General features: G+C 43.4%; 1 pseudogene; it reads left to right on the forward strand.

Moving 5' to 3' along the window:
• Nucleotides 1–3,887: 3,887 nt before the first annotated feature.
• LOC124775161 overlaps nt 3,888–13,131 on the forward strand; it is a 108,782-nt pseudogene continuing 99,538 nt past the window's right edge.

Here is a 13,131-nt window from a genome sequence, read left to right on the forward strand (position 1 = left end):
CCTGTAATGGAGACTTCGAGGTTCCTGGCCGCTTGACGTTGTTCATATTCACAGAACATTAAACGTCGAACAAAAAAAAAAATGTGAAAATCGAATTGACTTCCACTATGTGCGTACTACAACGGTTACATTCCTACTCACAGCGACACGCTTACAAAGACTTTATAACAACTTGATCCTGTTATTGCAAGTGTCGTGCTCGAAAGCGCAGACAGCATACAGTTGCACTGTTTTCCGTTATTTTCGGAGGAGTTCATTCTATGCTTTGCATGTTGCTGTCGTCGTTTTGGTTCAGGGCCCTATACACACAAGAACCGAGAGTCAAGTTGGACGTGGGTAGGCGTTGTGACCGACCGACCGACGAACTTCCCCTATCGAATGTAGGGCGGATAGGACCACTCGACGGCTGACCCGCCCCCTTCCCCCCCCCCCCCCCCCCCCCCCCGCCGCTCCACCCAACAAACCGTGCCGTCCGTAGCGCTGTTGTGTCATCCACCCAACAGAAGATCGTCTTTTGTCACTGCGCGTGGTATTAAGTGTAGTTGTAACACATGATCGTGTGACATTGTTGGCCGAGAGGCCCGATCCGGTGAAGTTCGGCCGCCGAGTGCAAGTCCTATTGCAGTCGACGCCACAATGCGCAACTTGCGTGACGGTGATGAGGATGAAATGATGATGAGGATAAAATGATGATGAGGACAACACAACACCCAGTTCACGAGCGGAGAAAATCTCCAACCCGGCCGGGAATCGAACCCGGATCCGCTGCATGGGAGGCAAGAACAAATGACAGGGTACGAGGCGGACGGAAATTAGAATTTCTGGAGAAATTTATAAAGACTGCAAATGTTTGTGGGACACGTCGTACAAGGAGTATAACAATAGAGATAAAACAACTGTATCTTTTTTTTTTTTTCATTTTCCACGAATCCATTACGATTTCGTGTGGCACATAGAATAAAAGTTCGTCGACGGTCTGTATTTTTGTTGTAGGCTTTTATTTCCGATACTTATCGAAAATGGAATCTATAAACCAAAATATTGACATTTAATTTACGTTCATTCATAAAGTATACTTGTTTCATTGTTACAAGTGTTAGAAAAGATCGGTCCATGTCCAAGCCCTCAGCTTCGAAGAACGAAGTGTGATTTATTTTTTTCGGTTGTAACAATTGCTAAATGTTGCATGGGGGCTTAATTAAATATGATTGAAATATTTTTAGTATTTAGCAGCTGTATGTCCGATTACGCTGTTTCGTAAACGGTTGACCCTGACTAGTATTATTACGCTATCTGACTGCAAAGAACAACAACAAAGAATGAAATGAAAATTTTCGTAAACACAGTTAATTAATTAAGTCCCCAGCAACTATAAAACCTACTAAACCAAAGCACAAGTATAACTGTTCTGTATGTGGGAGTGCGACTCAACGTACATCTGGCACGGTTCTTCTCCAACAAGACAAGAATTTTTAAATACTAATTATACTGACGTGATAAAAGAAAATTAGAAATACCATAATTGCTCAAGGAAAGTAGAATTACACTCTAATACAAGAACACACGCCAGATGCTTTGTTGACTGAACCTGTAATGACGCATTATTTAGGACACTGAAATAAAAAACAAACGGAGTTAGTTACCTCATATATATTGATGAAAATCATTCTAATCCTTACATTATATCTCAACCAGAACTCTCCAATATCACATCTCAGCAAGCACTGCCTAATAGCACATCTCAACAAACACTCTCTGCTACAACATCTCAGCACAGACTACCACGAGACCTCGACAGGCACTGACTACTACGAGCTCTCGACAAGCACTGTGGAGGCGGCTTAATAATACTCTTTAGCGCAATCTCTGGCGCAGTGGCTCAGTGTAGCCACCTTTCAATGTCTCGTTTCTCATGTAGCCTATCTGTTGTATTTATCAAATGTTTTGCGCCACCACCATGTGTAGCAATTCTTTTTCGAATTTTAAATAAGTTTCTTGAAGTTACAGATCACCTTTCATGCTACATACGTAGATAAATTTATAGCGTTTACAAGAAAGTCTTTTGTTTAATTTTGCTTTACCATGATTTATTTCTTCAGTCAGCTATAAACTACGTTGCATGTTTTAGGAATCATTTTAGTTAATAATTGTGCGGATGCAGCAGCACTGGATCTGAGATCCTCTTTAACTTCTGCCACTGACTAGAAATCGTAACGTAACTAACAGCCTCTACTCGCAGCTTACAGCTTCTCTCATTTCTGTATGAGTCGCCTAGATGCAAAACTGTCCATGTCCTCCACAACCGGTTTTGAGAAAAAGTGGAAAAACTGTTTTCACTGGGTAAATACACACTGCCCTACACTGTATCTTGTATACATAAGTATGGATTAGTACAAAACCATTTGGGCTATTGAAAAAAAATCGGGAACTCAATGCACGTAAGATATAAGCAAAATAAAAATGGACTTGGACAGTTTTGCATCTGACTTTGCAGATGGCCACTTTTGCATGCAACTGAAATGGACATAGACAGTTTTGAACCTGACTAGTTGTACATGAGGAGAGGATATGGGGTGAACATAAAACTGTGTATTCAGTTTTAATTTCTTTTAATATTTCTGAAGGTACATGGTGTAACAACTGACAAACTGCAATCCACTTAATACATCATATCTGGAACAATGTGTTCATCTTCTCCTGCTAGGCATTCTGATTCAACTGATGCCTCTGACCCGCTGGAACCTAGTAATGTCATGTACCACGACAGGGATTCACGTTCCGTCCAGGACTCACCATAGTGTTTCTCGAGGAGTTTTGAAACATCCTCCAGTTTCTTTTCAGTAATAGGAACAACCGTCTTCGTAATGCAGCTCGAGTTTGTGTGTCCTAAGTGTTTCCCATGTTTGCATACGGACACTGGTAAGTTGATTTCAGAATTATATTAGGCTCCCCTTGAACTTTTATAGCATTCTGAGAATGTGTATAACTTTCAGAATAAAGAGCTGTAAAAGACCACATAAGTACAATGTTTACATGCTTATGGTAGCCATCTTGCATTACAGTCACATGACCCCAGCCTTCAATGCTATTTGTCAAAAGGTACAAGGCAAGTTTTGCACCCAACTTACTGATGGACATGGACAGTTTTGAATCTAACCACACTTTTCGTGAGCTGTTTTCCATAGGACATGGAGAGCTTTGAGCATAAATAGCATTTTAAGAATGTGTAAAATGTCATGCTCTACAATCCAGAGTTGCCAACTCAATTTTTTTAAAAAGTGGACTTGGACAGTTTTGCATCTAAGCGACTCGTATTCTTTTCGTTAGGATGGTTTGATAACGTTCAGCAGCTGCGAGATGCAAGATTCATTTACTTAGATAATTACGAAGATCCTCGGCGTCAGCTCTCAAACAAGAGAAAGTGGGTAAATTTCTTTCCTTGCATTAGCTACTACATTGCCCATAGCTTTCTCTCGGCTTTATTAACCATATTACCTCTAAACCCCCCCCCCCCCCCCCAGTTTTGTTTCTATGCAAAATCGTGCCGGATCTCGGAGAACATAAGAAAACTCAGTGAACTTAAGATAAACAAATCACAACGTGCGCGGCGTTGTAGTGGTGGAGTGCAGTCGGTCGCGACGTGTGCAGGCTGCCACGATATTGGTCGGTCGGTCGATAAATTGGTGCGTGTGTAAGGCCTTTATAACCCGTAAGAGCACTGTCAATGCGCTGCTATCATGCGAGATGTTAGGCTACAGATCCAGTCATGTTTAGACGTCTCTTTGACGACCGGCTCTGTAGGAAATACGTGACGGTGACATTAGCTCTCACTGCTGGGGGAAGTAGATTGCGGCCCTCTTAAGTACCTTGCCCAGGGCCGTAGCGGTTCAGTCGTTTGTCTCAAGTCGTCCGCCGTGTACTGTTGTCACCGACTGGCTGTAAGTAGTGTCTGCAGTACGCGGAGACATAACTCCTTATATTTTTGATGCCGATTTCCGCCTTGTCACAATAAACCACCTTCACGCAACCTTGGAAGTGAGAGTGCGTTTCCCAGACGACGGATAGTTAACGAAAGGTCAGGGCCACGGCGCGATACTCTGTGTTTACACGTAATTGCATTGCTGGCAACCACAACTCGTAGTTGCAAATAATACTTACAAAGAGAAAACAAAAAACAACAGACGTCAATAATTTACTAGTATTCTAATCTCTGCGTGTCATGTTTAACTCGGTTTTATTATCCTATCTGTTCTCACTTTTTCCTTTAACAACTGATGGCGACATCCGCAATTACATACAAAAATAAGTCTCCTGAGTTAATGATTTTCCTGCAACAGTAGTTTAGTTAACGTTTGTCTGATATCCAAATCTGCTTACTCCTTATCCAAGCAAGCTCCAGGCAGGCATTTATGAGTGTTTTGCTTACTTCGTGACTTAGTGAATAACATCCATTCTTACTAGCAGGTAATGACTTAGTATACACTTCATTATCTTTGCTTTATTCATAACTACATTTCGTCTTGTCCTCAGTTGTAAGAAAAACGAATTGTATGTAAACTGCTGCTCTTACTGATTTACAAACGTACCGGTACCTCAACATTATTCACTAAACTGCCTCATGGTCAGATGCCATCTTTTATGAATAACAGCCTGCCTCACAGAGTCTTTACTTGGACTAAAAAATCCTTTTCTTTCGTAGCCTTCACAACTGTGTAGCTAATTTAGAAAGTGCTTAGTATAGCCCCTCAAACGGACATGTTTTCGGCTAGAATCAAACCTTAACGTTGACCACACGTTGTTAAAATGCAGTTGGATGAAAACTATTAAAATAAACATCTTGATACTAGGTGTTTCCTGAAGAGCTGTAACACTGCTTGCAAGTAGTATCTTACACACTAGCTGCAGTGCATCACACGTATCAATAGACTTATCGTCATTAGCAGACGTCCAGCCATTCCACTCCATTTTAACGATGTATGACCAGTCCAAGTTTTCACTGTTGACGAAATATGTAAGTTCGACAGATTATAATATGCGCTTGAATATAGGTACACAGCTGGGACTGTACAACAAAGAGCCGGCCGGTGTCGCCGAGCGGTTCTAGGCGCTTCAGTCCGGAACCGCGCGACCGTTACGTTCGCAGGTTCGAATCCTGCCTCGGGCATGGATGTGTGTGATGTCCTTAGGTTAGTTAGGTTTAAGTAGTTCTAAGTTCTAGGGGACTGATGACATTAGAAGTTAAGTCCCATAGTGCTCGGAGCCATTTGAACCAATTTTTTTGTACAACAAAGTAGAAGAGTATGTTAATCCAAGCAATAACAGTGACTGTGGCAGATCGTCAGTCAGATTTTTTTCTGTTGAACCCTAAACAAATAAAAATAGTTTGATTGACAGCACTTTGGCGGCTTTTGTGTCAGAGGTCTGAAGTGTAGCCGTTTTGTCTAGTTGACTCATAAGAGTATGTGTGTAGGCTAATATGGGGGCGTCTTTATGAGATTGATAGGAGTGAGTGATTGGGGGAGGGGGGGAGAGGGGTTGGCGAGCCCCGATGCTGTCTCTCAGCCGCTTGCATCAGGTAGTCCCAAAGGAGCAACCGAGATAATATAAGAGTCCATACCATCAATGTGTCACGTGACCTCAATCCACCAGACAATGCTCAGGAGGTAAGACACTACCCCACCACTTTTGTGCAACGTCTGATGATGAAGAATTTTATTTCCAACATCTCTCCTCTGCTTCCCGTCTAAACCCTGTAGAAGAATACTTTTCCCCCAGTGCGATTCTAATCAGCTACATAAGACCCGATCGCCGATGCGCTAGCTGCTATAGCCCCTAGAATATATTGGGTAAGAACGTTTCCGGTAGGTTTATGATGCCTCAGTTTTGCAACAGTGTTGGCAGTGACCTATGGCAGCTTCACGTTAGTAGACGTGTACTTTTGTTATCTGTTACGTGTCATCTACAGTCTGTTATAGGCACTATCTCACAACAAATTATTAATTTTTCTAACATAAAAGTGTGATAGGTTGTGTATTGTCACATATTTTGACCATTACAATCTCCTGTTACCCATGTATTAACATCTTTAACTACCTCTTGCTTAGGCGATGGTCAACAGCATGTACAAATTTTAAAAAATGCATAGCACTGTCTACAATGTTATTTTATTTTGCTACCGGTTTCGGTTCTGAGCCATCATCAACGGCAGCTACGCAAAATGCAAAAGTGGGCAATGTGACAATGCTAAAAAAATAAGAAAAACAGAAAAACGTTATATCCCTCAAAATACTCAAGAAAATAATCACAGACGTATCACATGTCAAACGTGCTTTAACATACAGTAACTCACCACGGGAAACGATAAGTTGCCATGGTAATGCAAAATCAGAAATTGTAGCAAGATAGAAATATGATAGCACATTGACACAAGGACAACAAGTAATGTACAGCAATACAAGTCCAAGAACTTCAAAGTCAAAGATGACGATCTCGACTGAATCTAAGGAACTTGCCATTAAATAATTATGTGATAATCAGATTGCAAAATTGAAGTACTAACAGTTCTACATTTGATTGATACTACATTTAAAGCACCAATATAATAAAATATAAAGCAACAGATAAGCAAGATAGATGAACATAATAATATACAATATTTTACAGTCCATTCAAAAAACGAAAGCATGACTATTTTGTGTTATTGTTTTTTTATGTAATCTCCATCAGATGTGGAACTGTTAATACTTCAATTTTGTAATGTTATTATCACGTAATTATTTAATGGTAACTCTTTGGATTCGATCAAGACTGTCATCTTTGATGGTTCAAATGGCTCTGAGCACTATGGGACTCAACTGCTGAGGTCATTAGTCCCCTAGAACTTAGAACTACTTAAACCTAACTAACCTAAGGACATCACAAACATCCATGCCCGAGGCAGGATTCGAACCTGCGACTGTAGCGGTCTTGCGGTTCCAGACTGCAGCGCCTTTAACCGCACGGCCACTTCGGCCGGCTGTCATCTTTGACACTGAAGTTCTCTGACTCATATTGCTGTAAATTACTTGTCCTCGACTCAGCGTGTCACTATATTTTTATCTTGCTGCAGTTTCTGATTTTATATTATCTTGGCAATAATGGTTTCCTGTGGTAACTTTTGTTAAAGCATGTATGACATGTGCTACAACTGTGACAATTTTCGTGAGCATTTTTATTATTTAACATTTTTCTGTTTTGCTTGTTTCGCTTAGCACCGTCACATTGTCCACTTTTTTATATTGTACTGCTGCCGTTGTTGGTTCAGAAACGGAACCGGTTGCAAAATAAAATAACATTGTTACAGACAGCATAGTGATATGTATTTTTTAAAATCTTTAATTACCCTCATCAGATTTAGGCCTCCATGTGTGGCGACTGAAGCTAGAGAATCGGACGTCGGCTTTCACGCATGACTTAATGATGCAGCGTTTGACGTCATACGTGCGCCAAGGAAAACAGAACACGGAAAATATTTGTGTCCGTTTCGTTCATAGAATGTAGGCTGTAGTGTAAGACTGATGTTTAGCGTCGCCTATAACACTACTAGGGACTGCCCACGCTGTAATCTCGACGTGTATGTTGCTAACGCTTGTCGCGAATAGCCATGCCGTTATGGTGACGGAACAACTGATTTGTGTAACCAGTGACGTAACGATAATTTCTTTTCCACTGCGGGAGGAATATTTAACAGAAAAAAAGTTTGAACACGCTAGGTTCTAGTGCGATCAAACTGAATTTTGTGTTGTCACCGCCAGACACCACACTTGCTAGGTGGTAGCCTTTAAATCGGCCGCGGTCCATTAGTATACGTCGGACCCGCGTGTCGCCACTGTCAGTGATTGCAGACCGAGCGCCACCACACGGCAGGTCTAGAGACGTACTAGCAGTCGCCCCAGTTGTACAGCCAACTTAGCCAGAGATGGATCACTGGCAACTATGCTCTCATTTGCCGAGACGACAGTTAGCATAGCCTTGAGCTACGTCATTTGCTACGACCTAGCAAGGCGCCATAGCATTTGATATTATTTTATATTGTGGTTATAACATGTACCGTCAAAAGAGATGTTCTACAATTGTGGATTAAAGTTAAGTATTACATCAACTACGTACTTTATTTGCTACTATTAATTCCTTTAACTGTTCCAGACCTCACGCCAATCTGCGTGAACTTAACGCGTGCCTTTCGGCTTCCTCTCATTGTGACTTGGCTGTCTTGCCAAGTCACAACAAATTTTCTGAGAAAAGCTGGTACTGTAATGGGAAATACACACAAACAAGTAACAAGTAATTTAGCATTTATGCTTCTACAGAATTTTGACGTTTCTGATGTTCATTTATATACCGCAGGACTCTTGAAGCAATTAACAGAAAATAAACGAAACAATCAGCTGAGAAGCCAGCATAAACCTCCAGCCAATCCAAATGTCAGTCTGTTACCTCAACCAAGTTTGCACATTCGTTGACTAAGCCAACTCGCAGTCGAACTGTCATCTTCCAACTTTACATATTTCACCCAAGCCTATAATCCGTTGAATTCATTATATTTCTTCATAAACTCTGCAAATGTACTGCATATACACTCCTGGAAATTGAAATAAGAACACCGTGAATTCATTGTCCCAGGAAGGGGAAACTTTATTGACACATTCCTGGGGTCAGATACATCACATGATCACACTGACAGAACAACAGGCACATAGACACAGGCAACAGAGCATGCACAATGTCGGCACTAGTACAGTGTATATCCACCTTTCGCAGCAATGCAGGCTGCTATTCTCCCATGGAGACGATCATAGAGATGCTGGATGTAGTCCTGTGGAACGGCTTGCCATGCCATTTCCACCTGGCGCCTCAGTTGGACCAGCGTTCGTGCTGGACGTGCAGACCGCGTGAGACGACGCTTCATCCAGTCCCAAACATGCTCAATGGGGGACAGATCCGGAGATCTTGCTGGCCAGGGTAGTTGACTTACACCTTCTAGAGCACGTTGGGTGGCACGGGATACATGCGGACGTGCATTGTCCTATTGGAACAGCAAGTTCCCTTGCCGGTCTAGGAATGGTAGAACGATGGGTTCGATGACGGTTTGGATGTACCGTGCACTATTCAGTGTCCCCTCGACGATCACCAGTGGTGTACGGCCAGTGTAGGAGATCGCTCCCCACACCATGATGCCGGGTGTTGGCCCTGTGTGCCTCGGTCGTATGCAGTCCTGATTGTGGCGCTCACCTGCACGGCGCCAAACACGCATACGACCATCATTGGCACCAAGGCAGAAGCGACTATCATCGCTGAAGACGACACGTCTCCGTTCGTCCCTCCATTCACGCCTGCCGCGACACCACTGGAGGCGGGCTGCACGATGTTGGGGCGTGAGCGGAAGACGGCCTAACGGTGTGCGGGACCGTAGCCCAGCTTCATGGAGACGGTTGCGAATGGTCCTCGCCGATACCCCAGGAGCAACAGTGTCCCTAATTTGCTGGGAAGTGGCGGTGCGGTCCCCTACGGCACTGCGTAGGATCCTACGGTCTTGGCGTGCATCCGTGCGGCGCTGCGGTCCGGTCCCAGGTCGACGGGCACGTGCACCTTCCGCCGACCACTGGCGACAACATCGATGTACTGTGGAGACCTCACGCCCCACGTGTTGAGCAATTCGGCGGTACGTCCACCCGGCCTCCCGCATGCCCACTATACGCCCTCGCTCAAAGTCCGTCAACTGCACATACGGTTCACGTCCACGCTGTCGCGGCATGCTGCCAGTGTTAAAGACTGCGATGGAGCTCCGTATGCCACGGCAAACTGGCTGACACTGACGGCGGCGGTGCACAAATGCTGCGCAGCTAGCGCCATTCGACGGCCAACACCGCGGTTCCTGGTGTGTCCGCTGTGCCGTGCGTGTGATCATTGCTTGTACAGCCCTCTCGCAGTGTCCGGAGCAAGTATGGTGGGTCTGACACACCGGTGTCAATGTGTTCTTTTTTCCATTTCCAGGAGTGTACTTGAAAAAATAATGTTACCACTATTAGTTGCTTTCAATCAGTAATGCTTTATTGATGGCAATCTGCGGTAAGATCTGCCGTTTTCAAGTCGACGCAAAATACATAATAAAATACCCTAGAAGGATAGCTTAACAAGTAAAACGTCATACTAAAAACAGCTTATGGTGCTAATATGAATTTCTTTAAATATATTAGTAGTATAACAGAAACATCAATACGCGCATACTAAAAACAGCTTATGGTGCTAATATGAATTTCTTTAAATATATTAGTAGTATAACAGAAACATCAATAAGCGATAAAAGCAGAATGTGGCATGTAGGGCGACCACAAAATGCGATTATTTCGAATGTTAGCGGCATAGAGGCGTATCTGGTTAACGTCCGTTCATTGACCACCACGTACTACCCTTCCTCTCGCTGCCTCCAACTTGACACGTCGGCGCACCGTCAAATCTGGTCTATACCGCTATCATACGAACAGCACTTGGAAGGCCCTTTGTGAAGTTCAGATCGTTAAACCGATGTCTGCGTTAGGTCTAAAGGCGTGGGTCAGTGAAGCTAACAAACGTGATTTCGTTAGAATAGCTATAATTCCTGTCATAGTGCTTTCATTGCACTCCCACACGTACAATTCGCGTAAATATTCCCGACCCTTTGATGACGATTGAATTATGTCAGACGTACAACTGGATGCTGCTTGCAGATGTTTGAACGGAAATCAGAAACCGGAACGCTACGAAGAATACAGAAGGCTCCGAAAAAGGGTGAAGGAGAGTCAATCAGGCACGCTCGTTGCTTTCTGTGGAGCTGCATGACACAAGCGATTCTGTGGAAGGGTCTGTAGCTTGGGTATTGGAAAGACAAAATACGAAGCTGTTTTGCAGGTCTCAGCTGACGAAATAAGAGTTTTTCCAAGTATCACTCAGTCCTAATGCTGTGAAATACTGCCGTCGGCTAGAACCTCCGTACTACATAACTAACTAAGGCACTTTCCACCAAGCACGTGACAAGTACAATATGAGAAGCAGTAAAGACAATTCCCTCTGAAGCAACAGGCAACGACGGCATAAGCATTACCACGATGAAGAATGTTGCAAACCTTTATTTTATCTGTCTCAACATACATATCTAATTTTTGTCTTGTGGATAGTATATATTCCATTCAATGGAAAATTATAGTTCGACCTATCCCTAAGCTCAAAACCAATAATCCACCTTGTGATTATTGACCAATCAGCATAATGCCCACTGTGTTCTGCGAATGTGCATATGGTGTGAATGACGAACTGAAATGACAGTGTGGCATTGTTGGCCGTGTGGCCTCATTCGGGAAATCCGAGCGCCGAGTTGCAAGTTTTATTTCAGTCGACGCCACATTGAGCGACTTGGGTGCCGGTATTGATCATGAAGGATGATGAGGACAACACAACACCCAGTCCACGTTCACGGTATGTAAGCACGTTACCACTCCGCTAAGCAGGCGGACTGTGGAAGACGAAATAAAATACCCGTCTCATCAACTCTCCGAGAGTCAAAGTTCTAAAAGGTTCATAAATTCTATTTCAGCTTGGAGGCCGACGTGCTACTGCACGAAAAGATTTACTCATACTTTACAGAGTACAAACACTTCAATGCGGCCCCGTAAATGTGGTTGGGCTTACAAGTTTGGCTACGTATTGCCTATGGGACGCCAACTCACACTCGTCGCAATGCACCCAATGTTCCACAAAAGTATTTAACGTAACTGCAAGCAGGATCTGTTCCGCAAAAATCAGGTACGCACTTATGTATTTTTTAAAGTTTCACAAATTCGAGTTTATTTCCAATAAGAACATAGAAAAACCGAAAGTCACAGTTCACCATAAATTAATTTCAGAACCTGACCGAGTTTCTTAAGATCCTGGAGGACGTTGAATAAACCAGGATTAATTGCGTGAGTTACCTCTAGAAAACCGTTTAGGTTTTCCACAGTATATCAAACTATAAATTCCCCAATGGCTACAACCCAAACCTTACAAGTGCGGCTTGTATCACACGCAACCTAGAAAGTAACAAGTTCATCAGATGCCGAAAAATGTTTATGTTCGAAAGCAGGAACTCTGAATAATTCACACATGTCCTAACACAGACGAACGCAGTCTGACCGCCTCCAACGGCGTCCGACTCCGAACCTAGATTCCCACCAAAATGCCGCTGTTCACCCAAGAAATCTCGGTCAAGCACCACTGAAGTCAGTTAAACTACTGCACATTAAAATTGCTGAAATTCTGAATTTTAACCTTTTATACGCGTATGACACATCAAATCACATGCCGGCCGCGGTGGTCTCGCGGTTAAGGCGCTCAGTCCGGAACCGCGCGACTGCCACGGTCGCAGGTTCGAATCCTGCCTCGGGCATGGATGTGTGTGATGTCCTTAGGTTAGTTAGGTTTAAGTAGTTCTAAGTTCTAGGGGACTGATGACCACAGAAGTTAAGTCCCATAGTGCTCAGAGCCATTTGAACCATTTGAACCATCAAATCACATGGAAATTTTCCGAGAAATATTATGCTGTTACCAGTTTTCTTCAGCTGCCATTGTTTATTTATAAACAATAATTTATATCGTTTTTATCCATTTTCGGATTTATAAGTCCGGCCGGAGTGGCCGAGCGGTTCTAGGCGCTACAGTCTGGAACCGAGCGACCGCTACGGTCGCAGGTTCGAATCCTGCCTCGGGCATGGATGTGTGTGATGTCCTTAGGTTAGTTAGGTTTAAGTAGTTCTAAGATCTAGGGGACTGATGACCTCAGAAGTTAAGTCCCATAGTGCTCAGAGCCATTTGAACCAGCCATTTATAAGTGTAAACATTAACAACAGCTTACAGTATTGCCGCTACTGGCCATTAAAATTTCTACACCACGAAGATGACGTGCTACAGACGTGAAATTTAACCGACAGGAAAAAGATGCTGTGATATGCAAATGATTAGCATTCCAGAGCATTCACACAAGGTTGGCGCCGATGGCAACAACTACAACGTGCTGACATGAGGAAAGCTTCCAACCGATTTCTCATACACAAACAGCAGTTGACCGGCGTTGCCTGGTAA

This window comes from Schistocerca piceifrons, chromosome 2 (genome assembly GCF_021461385.2).
Source record: "Schistocerca piceifrons isolate TAMUIC-IGC-003096 chromosome 2, iqSchPice1.1, whole genome shotgun sequence".
In the NCBI taxonomy this organism is placed as follows: domain Eukaryota; kingdom Metazoa; phylum Arthropoda; class Insecta; order Orthoptera; family Acrididae; genus Schistocerca; species Schistocerca piceifrons.